The sequence below is a fragment of the Palaemon carinicauda genome, chromosome 39, assembly GCF_036898095.1.
Source record: "Palaemon carinicauda isolate YSFRI2023 chromosome 39, ASM3689809v2, whole genome shotgun sequence".
In the NCBI taxonomy this organism is placed as follows: domain Eukaryota; kingdom Metazoa; phylum Arthropoda; class Malacostraca; order Decapoda; family Palaemonidae; genus Palaemon; species Palaemon carinicauda.
In genome coordinates this window covers 67,099,450-67,109,449 of record NC_090763.1, presented here as the reverse complement: position 1 = coordinate 67,109,449, position 10,000 = coordinate 67,099,450, and the positions used below count along the sequence as shown (strand labels likewise).

Here is a 10,000-nt window from a genome sequence, read left to right as displayed (position 1 = left end):
ATATATATATATATGTATATATATATATATGTATATATATATATATATATATGTATATGTATATATATATATATATATATATATGTATATATATATATATATATATATATATATATATATATATATATATATATATATACCTATTTGAGTGTGAAATTCATATGCAAATATAAAACAATATTAAAACCCATAACCCCCTTCAAACACTAAAATAATAATTTGAAACATAAATCACTCCAATTCAGAGCCAGACTGACCCCAAACTTCCCATCTTATTAACGAGACTCTAGTTCACGTATCCACGTCACGGTTACGTCATGGTTACGACGTCATTACGTTTCTATATGAATTACGTTGTCACCTTTAAACATCTATTGCAACGGATCTTCGAAATTGTTAGACACCTTTCATAGTAGATGTTTTTTGCGTAAATATTTACATTGAGAGCACGTCTATTTATGCGTATATGAAATATATTTCCGACGTCATATGATGTCGTTAAGGGAATCAGTCTAATGGCAGAACTTTTCAACACCATATTTCGATATAAGGCTCCAATGAATAAGTTTTTTTTTTTTATTTATTGATTTATTTATCGATTTATTTTCATATTTCGATATAAGACCCTAATGATGATGATGATGATTTTTTTTTTTCTTTTTTTTTTTTTTTTTTTTTTTTTTTTGCTGTCATTTCTGTCACTAGACATGAGGTAGCCAGCCTTCATACATCCGTTCATACGCGCACAAACACACGTGCGAACGCAAATACGTATATACACGCCAAAGTCATAATGATGTAAATTAGGATATTCACTAAAAATCTTTTAATTTTTTGTAGTTTTGTAATAAGAATGACGTCACAGGAGCTTTACTTTGTGTAGAAGCTTATTGAAAAAAATTTTTTTACAAACATTTTTACCAAGATAAATTCACAAAATATAATGAATTAGATTATTATTATTATTAGTATTATTATTATTATTATTATTATTATTATTATTATTATTGTAGCTAAAGTTGTTATTGTTGTAAATAACTTTTTTTCAAAAAAAAATTAAAACTTAACGCTTACAAATAACAGAGAGAGAGAGAGAGAGAGAGAGAGAGAGAGAGAGAGAGAGAGAGAGAGAGAGAGAGAGAGAGAGAGAAAATTACCTAGTTACCCAAAACAGAGACACAGACCTCCAAATTTATAGGTTTCCAAGGTTATTCGATCGATACAGGTTGTGGTTTGACTCTTACAGGTATGATAAAAGGGTATCACCTGAATTCATAATGAATTATACAGTAGGTGAACATACACGTCTTCTATAACAAGAGAGAGAGAGAGACAGAGAGAGAGAGAGAGAGAGAGAGAGAGAGAGAGAGAGAGAGAGAGAGAGAGAGAGAGAGAGAGAGACTGGAGATAAGACCTTTATCATACTGTACTTGAAGCTTTAAAGAGAGAGAGAGAGAGAGAGAGAGAGAGAGAGAGAGAGAGAGAGAGAGAGAGAGAGAGAGAGAGAGAGAGAGAGAGCATGGAGCTAAGACCATTATCATACTGTACTTGAAGCTTTAGAGAGAGAGAGAGAGAGAGAGAGAGAGAGAGAGAGAGAGAGAGAGCATGGAACTAAGACCATTATTATACTGTACCTGAAGCTTGAGAGAGAGAGAGAGAGAGAGAGAGAGAGAGAGAGAGAGAGAGAGAGAGAGAGAGCATGGAGCTAAGACCATTATTATACTGTACCTGAAGCTTGAGAGAGAGAGAGAGAGAGAGAGAGAGAGAGAGAGAGAGAGAGAGAGAGAGAGAGAGAGAGAGAGAGAAAGGGGATGTTCTTGGGACGGTTCAAATCGTCACGTTAGCGTTAGGTCAGTACCATCAGTCTGCGTATGGCGGTGCGAGAGAGAGGTTGCTATCGGTTACGAGACACGGTTGGGACTCTTAGGAAAATTCTAGACGTGGAACTGTAATAATATCCTAAGGAATAATGGAGGTAAAGAAATAACCAGAGCTTGGATCTTGCTGTCTGTTCGTGTGAATAGGATAAACATCGTGAAAGTGACAAATGAAATGAAAAAATAAAGGATCGGAAATGAAGTTTTATTAATTTATTAAATGAAGATGAAAATTAGCCCGCTGTCGACATTGTGATAGCTTTGTTTTTACACAAAAATAACACAAATCAAAAGTTAAACATGGGTAGTTTACTGAACAGACTTGAGATTGAACGCCCAGACTAACTGTTTGGAGAAAAGGGCTTTATCCTGAAAAAGACTTAACACCAAGGCTTGGTCTATCCCTTTCCAAAGACTTTTCATGTTCTACGTGGATTTAGACTTTCGTGTCCTTCTGGGATTTAGACTTTCATGGATTGCATTAGTGATGAAGATGTTTTATTCTATCAGAAAAGGGCACGTATATAGCAACGCCTCTTACTTTTCTAAAACGCCACAAGAAAATCTGAGATTATTTTTTTTTTTTAATCTCGTATGAATTTTCAATGCATAATTTAATCAGTTTAATGGAAGGTTTATTTAATTCGTTTTTTCTGAGGGAAGAACTTTTGGGATAAGGTGAACGAGGAAACTATTTTCGAAACGAGAGATAATTATAATATTAGTCTTGGATTTTCTGTCGTTTTTGAAGTTCAATTTGCATTTTTTTTAAATGCATGGCATGATACAAACTGCATGATGCATGATATATTTATATAGTGTGTATATATATACACACACACACACACACATACATATATATATATATATATATATATATATATATATATATATATATATATATATATATATATATATATATATATATATATATATATATATATATATATATATATATATACAGTACATATATATGTATATATATGTATGAATGTATATATATGGATATATATATATATATATATATATATATATATATATATATATATATATATACATATATATATGTGTGTATATATATATATATATATATATATATATATATATATATATATATATATATATATATATATATGCAATATATGCTGTAAATATGTGTCTATATATGAATAGAGGTGTATATAAGTATATATGCATAACCGTATATATATATATATATATATATATATATATATATATATATATATATATATATATATATATATATATATATAAATAGCATTAGCAAATAAACGCTTCAAGATCTGGTAATCTTTACGAAATTGCTTTTAATTATCCAGCATCAAAACTTGCTTCTTTCTTTTCATATAAGATAATCTCCCTTTAACATCTTGAGCTGTGAAAATACGTCAATATTACTCAAAGATTTCTTAGGACAAATCCATGACTGCTATTTCAGATACAATAATACGTCCTAGATTTTGGATTAGAAATAGATGACTAGTTAATATTCCCAATGCTTTTAATGATTATTTTCTTCTGATGTGAGATTTCCGGGTGAAGTTATTTATCGTTATTTATAATAACCTTTCATACAGAAATGCTTTGCTATAGATAAGATATTCTATTTTAATTAAATTTCTTATAATGCAGTTAATGCTTTGCTCTCAGCAATATTACTAATGCATGAATATCTTGAGGATCTCAGTAGTGAGAAATTTTAAATTGTAATAATAGTTTTATCTTTCTTTTTTTAATATCTTCTCTTTTAATTTAGTTTGCTTTTATTATCGTTACGCAGTAAAGAGGTTTATACTCTAATGATTGAATCTCTGATTAACACCTTTTTCCATTTTTATCCTAATTTCTTTATGCCTCTCTCCCTTGGATCAATTACTCCAAAGAATATTAAATTGGAAGTTTTTTAAAAATTATAATGACGTTAATAATCAAATGTTACTAAATTGATGTCGTACAATTATTAATTATTGTAGTACAATTATTAGGTAATTTAACATAGAAAAATTTCTATTGATAAGTAGAATAGAATTTGACATCATTACATTCAAAGTTCTAGTTATAACTTTGCACTGGATTTTGAGAAGAGGTGTTGAAGCCCGGCCATTTAAGCTGTTATATCTAGGACTAGTGGAGGTTTCAGGATAAAAATAAACAAAATATGATGAGATTTTGATGATTATGATATAGAAATAACAGAGAACATATTTATCAAGTGTTTTATGGCTAGAATTTATATATATATATATATATATATTATATATATATATATATATATATATATATATATATATATATATATATATATATATATATATATACAGGAAATGAATTAAACAAGCATATCAAATACGATACTTTCATGATGATAATGTAATTTAATAATCTTTAGTTACATATTTTGCTTCATGAGGTAAATAATTGATTTTGTGTACTGAGTTTTTTTTTTCTTTTTTTTTTTTTGGTCTAAAAAGAGATACAGTGGACATCGATGTTTCATTGAACTCTTACGTAATCCAATGCCAGTTAGGTACAGGAATTTAGGGCATGCTTTCATGAAAGTACTTATTTATCGTGTTATAAAAGTCTAGAAATGTCAAGCCTTAGGAGGTGTGCATTATGAAATGAGCCTTTTGCAATTATTTAAGATTTAGCCATTTGGAAAAGACTTTAGGTAGAATAAGAATAATGAGATTTCAGACTTCCTCCAATTTAACATTGCCAATATTTTACTCAAGTCTATAGACGAAACGCTCATTTTTTTACATATTATGAACGTGGGTTAATCTACTCTAACATTTAATTAAACTCTACGGACAGCGAATCCCTCTTTTCATGTGCTGACTGTACTGTAGATGGTGAAAAGGTAAATCCGGTTCTATAATCCGTATCCGGATCCGGGTCGTCTCCAAAATTTAATGGAGTCTTCCTTGACCTAAGATCTGTCTGTGGTGAAAATTTCGTAAAAAGTCTTCGTGTAATTTTGACGTAAACCTGTCAACTGACAGACAGAAACACAGGCAATTAAATAAATTAAGCCGACTCTATTTTATAACTTCCTTGGCTGAGGCAATTAAAGGAAAGAAAATAACTTTTTTTTTCTAATTTGTTCATAGAAGAAGGAAATGTAGAATTTTTCTTCAAAAATCGATTTAAAGGGTATTAACGAAAATTTCATTGCTGGTTAACACATACATCATCATCATCATCATCATCATCATCATCTCCTCCTCCTCTTGCGCGTATTGACGCAAAGGGCCTCTGTTAGATTTCGCCAGTCATCTCTATCTTGAGCTTTTAATTCAATACTTCTCCATTCATCACCTCTCACTTTCGCACTTCATAGTACTCAGCCATGTAGGCCAGGTCTTCCAACTCTTCTAGTGCCTTGTGGAGTCCAGCTGAACGTATGGTGAGCTAATCTCTCTTGGAGAGTGCGAAGAGCATTCCCAAACCATCTCCATCTACCCCTCACCATGATCTCATCCACATATAGCTCTCGAGTAATCTCTCTTATAATTTCATGTCTAAGCCTGTCCTGCTATTTAACTCCCAATATACTTCTGAGGGCTTTGTTCTCAAATCTTCTAAATCTATTGGAGATTGTTTCATTGTCATACCTCGACTTATGCCCATATAGTAGCACCGATCTCACTAAACTGATATATAGTTTGATTTTTATATGTAATTTCAGGCCATTTGATTTCCAAATTTTACTAAACCTAGCCATTGTATGATTTGGTTTTTTTCAATCTTTCACTAAATCCTAATTCTAAAGACCCTGTATTGGAGATCATAGTTCCTAAATACTTGAATGATTTTACCTCATTAATTCTTTCTCCTTCCAATGATATTTCATCTTCCATTGCATATATATGTATGAATATATGAACTTTCTCTCTTTTTCTGAGGTATTTTAGAAGAAGTGTAAAAGCACCTGTTTTCAAATATACAAGTGTGTGTCGATTTTTAAATCCCCATTACAATGATCAAACACACACACACTCACACAAACATTGGGCTGCTGAATCTCCTACTTTTGATAATAATAATCCACGTTTAGAATAAACTTCATCCAGTCCAGGGCCTTTATACGAAAGTACCAGACGACTCTCTCTTACATTACTGTCTTGGATTTAGAGTTCTCTTGCTTGAGGGTACATTCAGGCACTCTGTTTTGTCTTGTTTCTCTTCCTCTTGATTTGTTGAAGTTTTTATAGTTTACACATATACATACATATATATATATATATATATATATATATATATATATATATATATATATATATACATATATATATATATATGAGTGTGTGTGTGTATATATTATATATATATATATATATATATATATATATATATATATATATATATATATATATATATATATATGGGAAATATTTTAATGTTGTTACTGTTCTTAAAATATTTTATTTTTCCTTGTTTCCCTTCCTCACTGGGCTATTTTCCCTGTTGGAGCCCTTGGGCTTATAGAATCCTTCTTTTCCAACTAGGGTTTTAGCTTAGCAAGTAGTAGTAGTAGTAGTAGTAGTAGTAGTAGTAGTTTTGTTTGGTATGATTGCATTGATAATAATGATAATAATCATAATGATAATAATCATAATGATGATACAAGAAGTTATCACCAACCTCAGGGTGCAGCCTTGGTTTTGGTGAACTACCAACATTGGCATTCGGTGAAAGTGTCTTTGTTATCTATGAAGGATATCTAGCAGATATTGATATTGATCACAACGAGGCGTTAGCAACGGAGTGAAAAACAGTGGCTAAACTTGAATAGCGTAGGAGGAAGAATTGAAGTCTTTCAAATGTTTTGAGTTATATAGGAGTTTATTTATCGTATACGCTGTTACTGGTTTAAAGATATTTATATCAGTTGTTAATTGCTTCATTTGTTTATTTATTTACTTATTTCCTTTCCTCACTGGGCTATTTTTCTCTCTTGGAGTCCGTGGGCTTATAGCATCCTGCCTTTCCAACTAGGGCTGTAGCTTAGCTAGTAATAATGTTAGTAATGATAATGATGATGACGACATAATGTGAGTAAAAGTCTGCGGGTTTTGGACTCCAAGTTTTAACGAAGGCAGAGCAACAATCTATATTTTGTATATGACTGCAAAATTTACTTAAATATTGCCAGGTTTGTACATAGAGCCTCGAAATGTCGATGACAATAGGGCCATGAACTGCGAACGAAATTGTCACATCCAGCGTTTACTGCTAATAAAAATTAAAAAAATATATATATATTTCTGTCCAGCATGATTGAAAACAAGGATTGTTTTAATTTTTCTTCGGTATGTCTTTAAAAGGGTTCTATTGTACACCAGTCATGTTTTTTTTTCAGATTTGCAATGGTTCAAATATTACCGTCGTTTTTTACGGGTTCAAATAGCTATTTAGAATTAAATAGATTTTGAAGTGTTTAATTATATGTAATCTACATTTTTCCAGCCATGCAATGGTTTAAATATTTCCGTTACAAATTTTTACGAGTTAAAATTGCTATTTAGAATTACATATATTTCAAAATTTCTAATGATAAAAAGTCATTTTTTTATTAGTCTTACAATGGTTCAAATATTATCGTTACTACGAGTAAAATAGCAATTTAGAAATACATAGATTTTGAAGTTTACAGTTATAATTAGTAATTTTTATTAATAAAATCAGTAAATGTAGCATCTTCCTCATTATACATTATTACTAATTTTGAAGATATTTTATATTTTGTATTCATCAATTCTCTTAGTTTTATTTATTTCCTTGGTATAAGGAGCATAATTTTATATCCTATGAAATTGAAATATAATGAAAGAACTCGAACTATTATCAATTATAGGTATAAAATAGTGTTCGTAGTTTAGTGCACAATCCATTAGATTTCCCATAACAATTACATTATCAATCCAATTGGATCGAAAATTCACTAAACATAAAATTGCAAAACTTGAAAATAAACCATTGTATTCTCGGGTGTAGGAAATTGCTTTATTCTGATTGATAGACTCGCAAGTTTCAATATGTAAAATGTTTATGAAGTGATGTGTTGTCATAACGATAGGCAAATAAAGAACGCGAGTCCAAAGTATCGTAAACTGCCACTCAAGGTGGTATGCTTAGTGAAATATTCTACCGCATGTTGAATGTTGCAGAGGTGTACTTGAAAATATATTGCTGGTGAATTATATTCATTAATCATCTGTAAAGGTATTCACATATCCCAAAATCTGTGATGTATTATTTTTCAACTTCAATACTGTAAAACTGTACTCGTCTACTTACATAGTTTTCGTGAAATACCTTTTGAATTTATACTCTGTATTTCATGTAATGCTAGTGAATTATAGTTATTAATTATCTGTAAAGGTATTCACATATCCCAAAATCTGTGATATATTATTCTTTAAACTTCAATACTGTAAAACTGTACTGGTCTACTTTCATAGTTTTCGTGAAATAAATTTTGAATTTATTCTCTGTAATTTATGTAATGCTGGTGAATTATAGTTATTAATCATCTGTAAAGGTATTCACATATCCCCAAATCTGTGATGTGTTATTTTTTAACTTCAAAACTGTAAAACTGTACTGGTCTACTTTCCTAGTTTTCGTGAAATACCTTTGAATTTTGTATTTTATGTAATGCTGGTGAATTATAGTTATTAATCATCTCTAAAGGTATTCACATATCCCAATATCTATGATGTATTATTTCTTAACTTCAATACTGTAAAACTGTACTCTTCTACTATGATAGTTTTCGTGAAATACCTTTTGAATTTATACTCTGTATTTTATGTAATTATATGTAATTAGCATCGCCTCGACCTGATAACCTAGAATTGGAATTTAGATTTACAGTCAATTAAGAAAGTTATGTGAGATGAAATGCAGTATGTCTTTACTGGTATGGCTTTATAAATACGTAAATATATTATACATCAAGAGAAGCAAATTTGACATGAGGTTGATAATGTCAAACATTAGTTCATAACTAGGCAATAGAGATGACAACGCATCATTTAGCTACTAAAATTGTTACTTATGTCATTAACATGTGAATGATACAGAACCTCATCTTTCATAAAGATTTAACAACCCATTAGAGAACTAAGAACTAGATTCTAGTAAATATTTTAGGTATAATTATAATGATATTAGTTTTGCTCGGGTAGGTGGCTGTAATGAATACTTACGCGACGCAAGAACACTACTTAAGTACTCATCAATCAACCAAGAATTGACACGAGAGGTCCATTTGGAAATGACCCAAAGCCTCAAATGTCCATTATAAAATGACCCAAAGCCTCAAATGTCCATTATAAAATGACCCAAAAGTATTTTGGATCTATCTGGAAAAAGACACAAAATCTCTTCAACCCGATTAAGAAACGACACAAAATTTTATCTATTCCTTTGTACACTATTAAAAATTTGCCGTAAAAACGGTAAAAATCCTGGAATAAATGTTGCCAAGCATTTACAGTTTAAAAAAAAGGAGTTATATTACTGTCACCAACCAGTAAAATATAATAACAAACCCGTAAAATATAATAACAAAGTAGGGTAAAATTACGGCCGCCTGTATTTCTCTGAAATACGGTTGAGAACAGTATATTTTACGGAGTATTTCTGATTAAAATTACGGTTTTGCTAACAGTGTAGATAACTCAAACTCTCTTCGATTAAATAGGAAACATAATTCAGTATCATCGTTCCAGAACTAACTCAATTCATGGTTGTTAAAAACTTCCCAAAATCTTGGGTGATGAACTGCTACCGTACAATCATATCTATGAATAACAAATAGATCGTTTCACTATTCAAAATATCGTTCAGACAACGAGTAGATTTTGGATTATAGAAGTCGTTTCCTGCTTTGGAAGGGGAGGAAAGCTGTTTGAAGAATACATTTTTTTTTCTTTTTTTTGCTGCTATTGAAACTTGGAAGTTAGATCATGCAGAATATACCTTTGGGGGTGGGTGGGGGGTGGGGGGCCTTCCACAAATTCTTTGCCAAATAGAATCATTAGGTTACTCGTCCCAGCGAGCTGCGCATTGAAAAATCATATTAAAATTTG

The 10,000-nt window shown here is 30.5% G+C and overlaps 1 protein-coding gene across 5 annotated transcripts in view; it reads left to right on the top strand.

The window, feature by feature from the left end:
* LOC137630892 (cyclin-dependent kinase-like 4) overlaps nt 1-10,000 on the top strand; it is a 253,073-nt gene that overhangs the window by 169,840 nt on the left and 73,233 nt on the right. The window contains exon 1 of one of the 5 annotated variants that reach the window (XM_068362425.1): nt 1,874-1,975. The exons of the other annotated variants lie outside the window; for them this stretch is intronic. The gene's annotated coding sequence lies outside the window, so the exon portion shown is untranslated. Of the gene's footprint in view, nt 1-1,873; nt 1,976-10,000 lie in introns of those variants that run through there. 5 annotated transcript variants of the gene reach the window in all.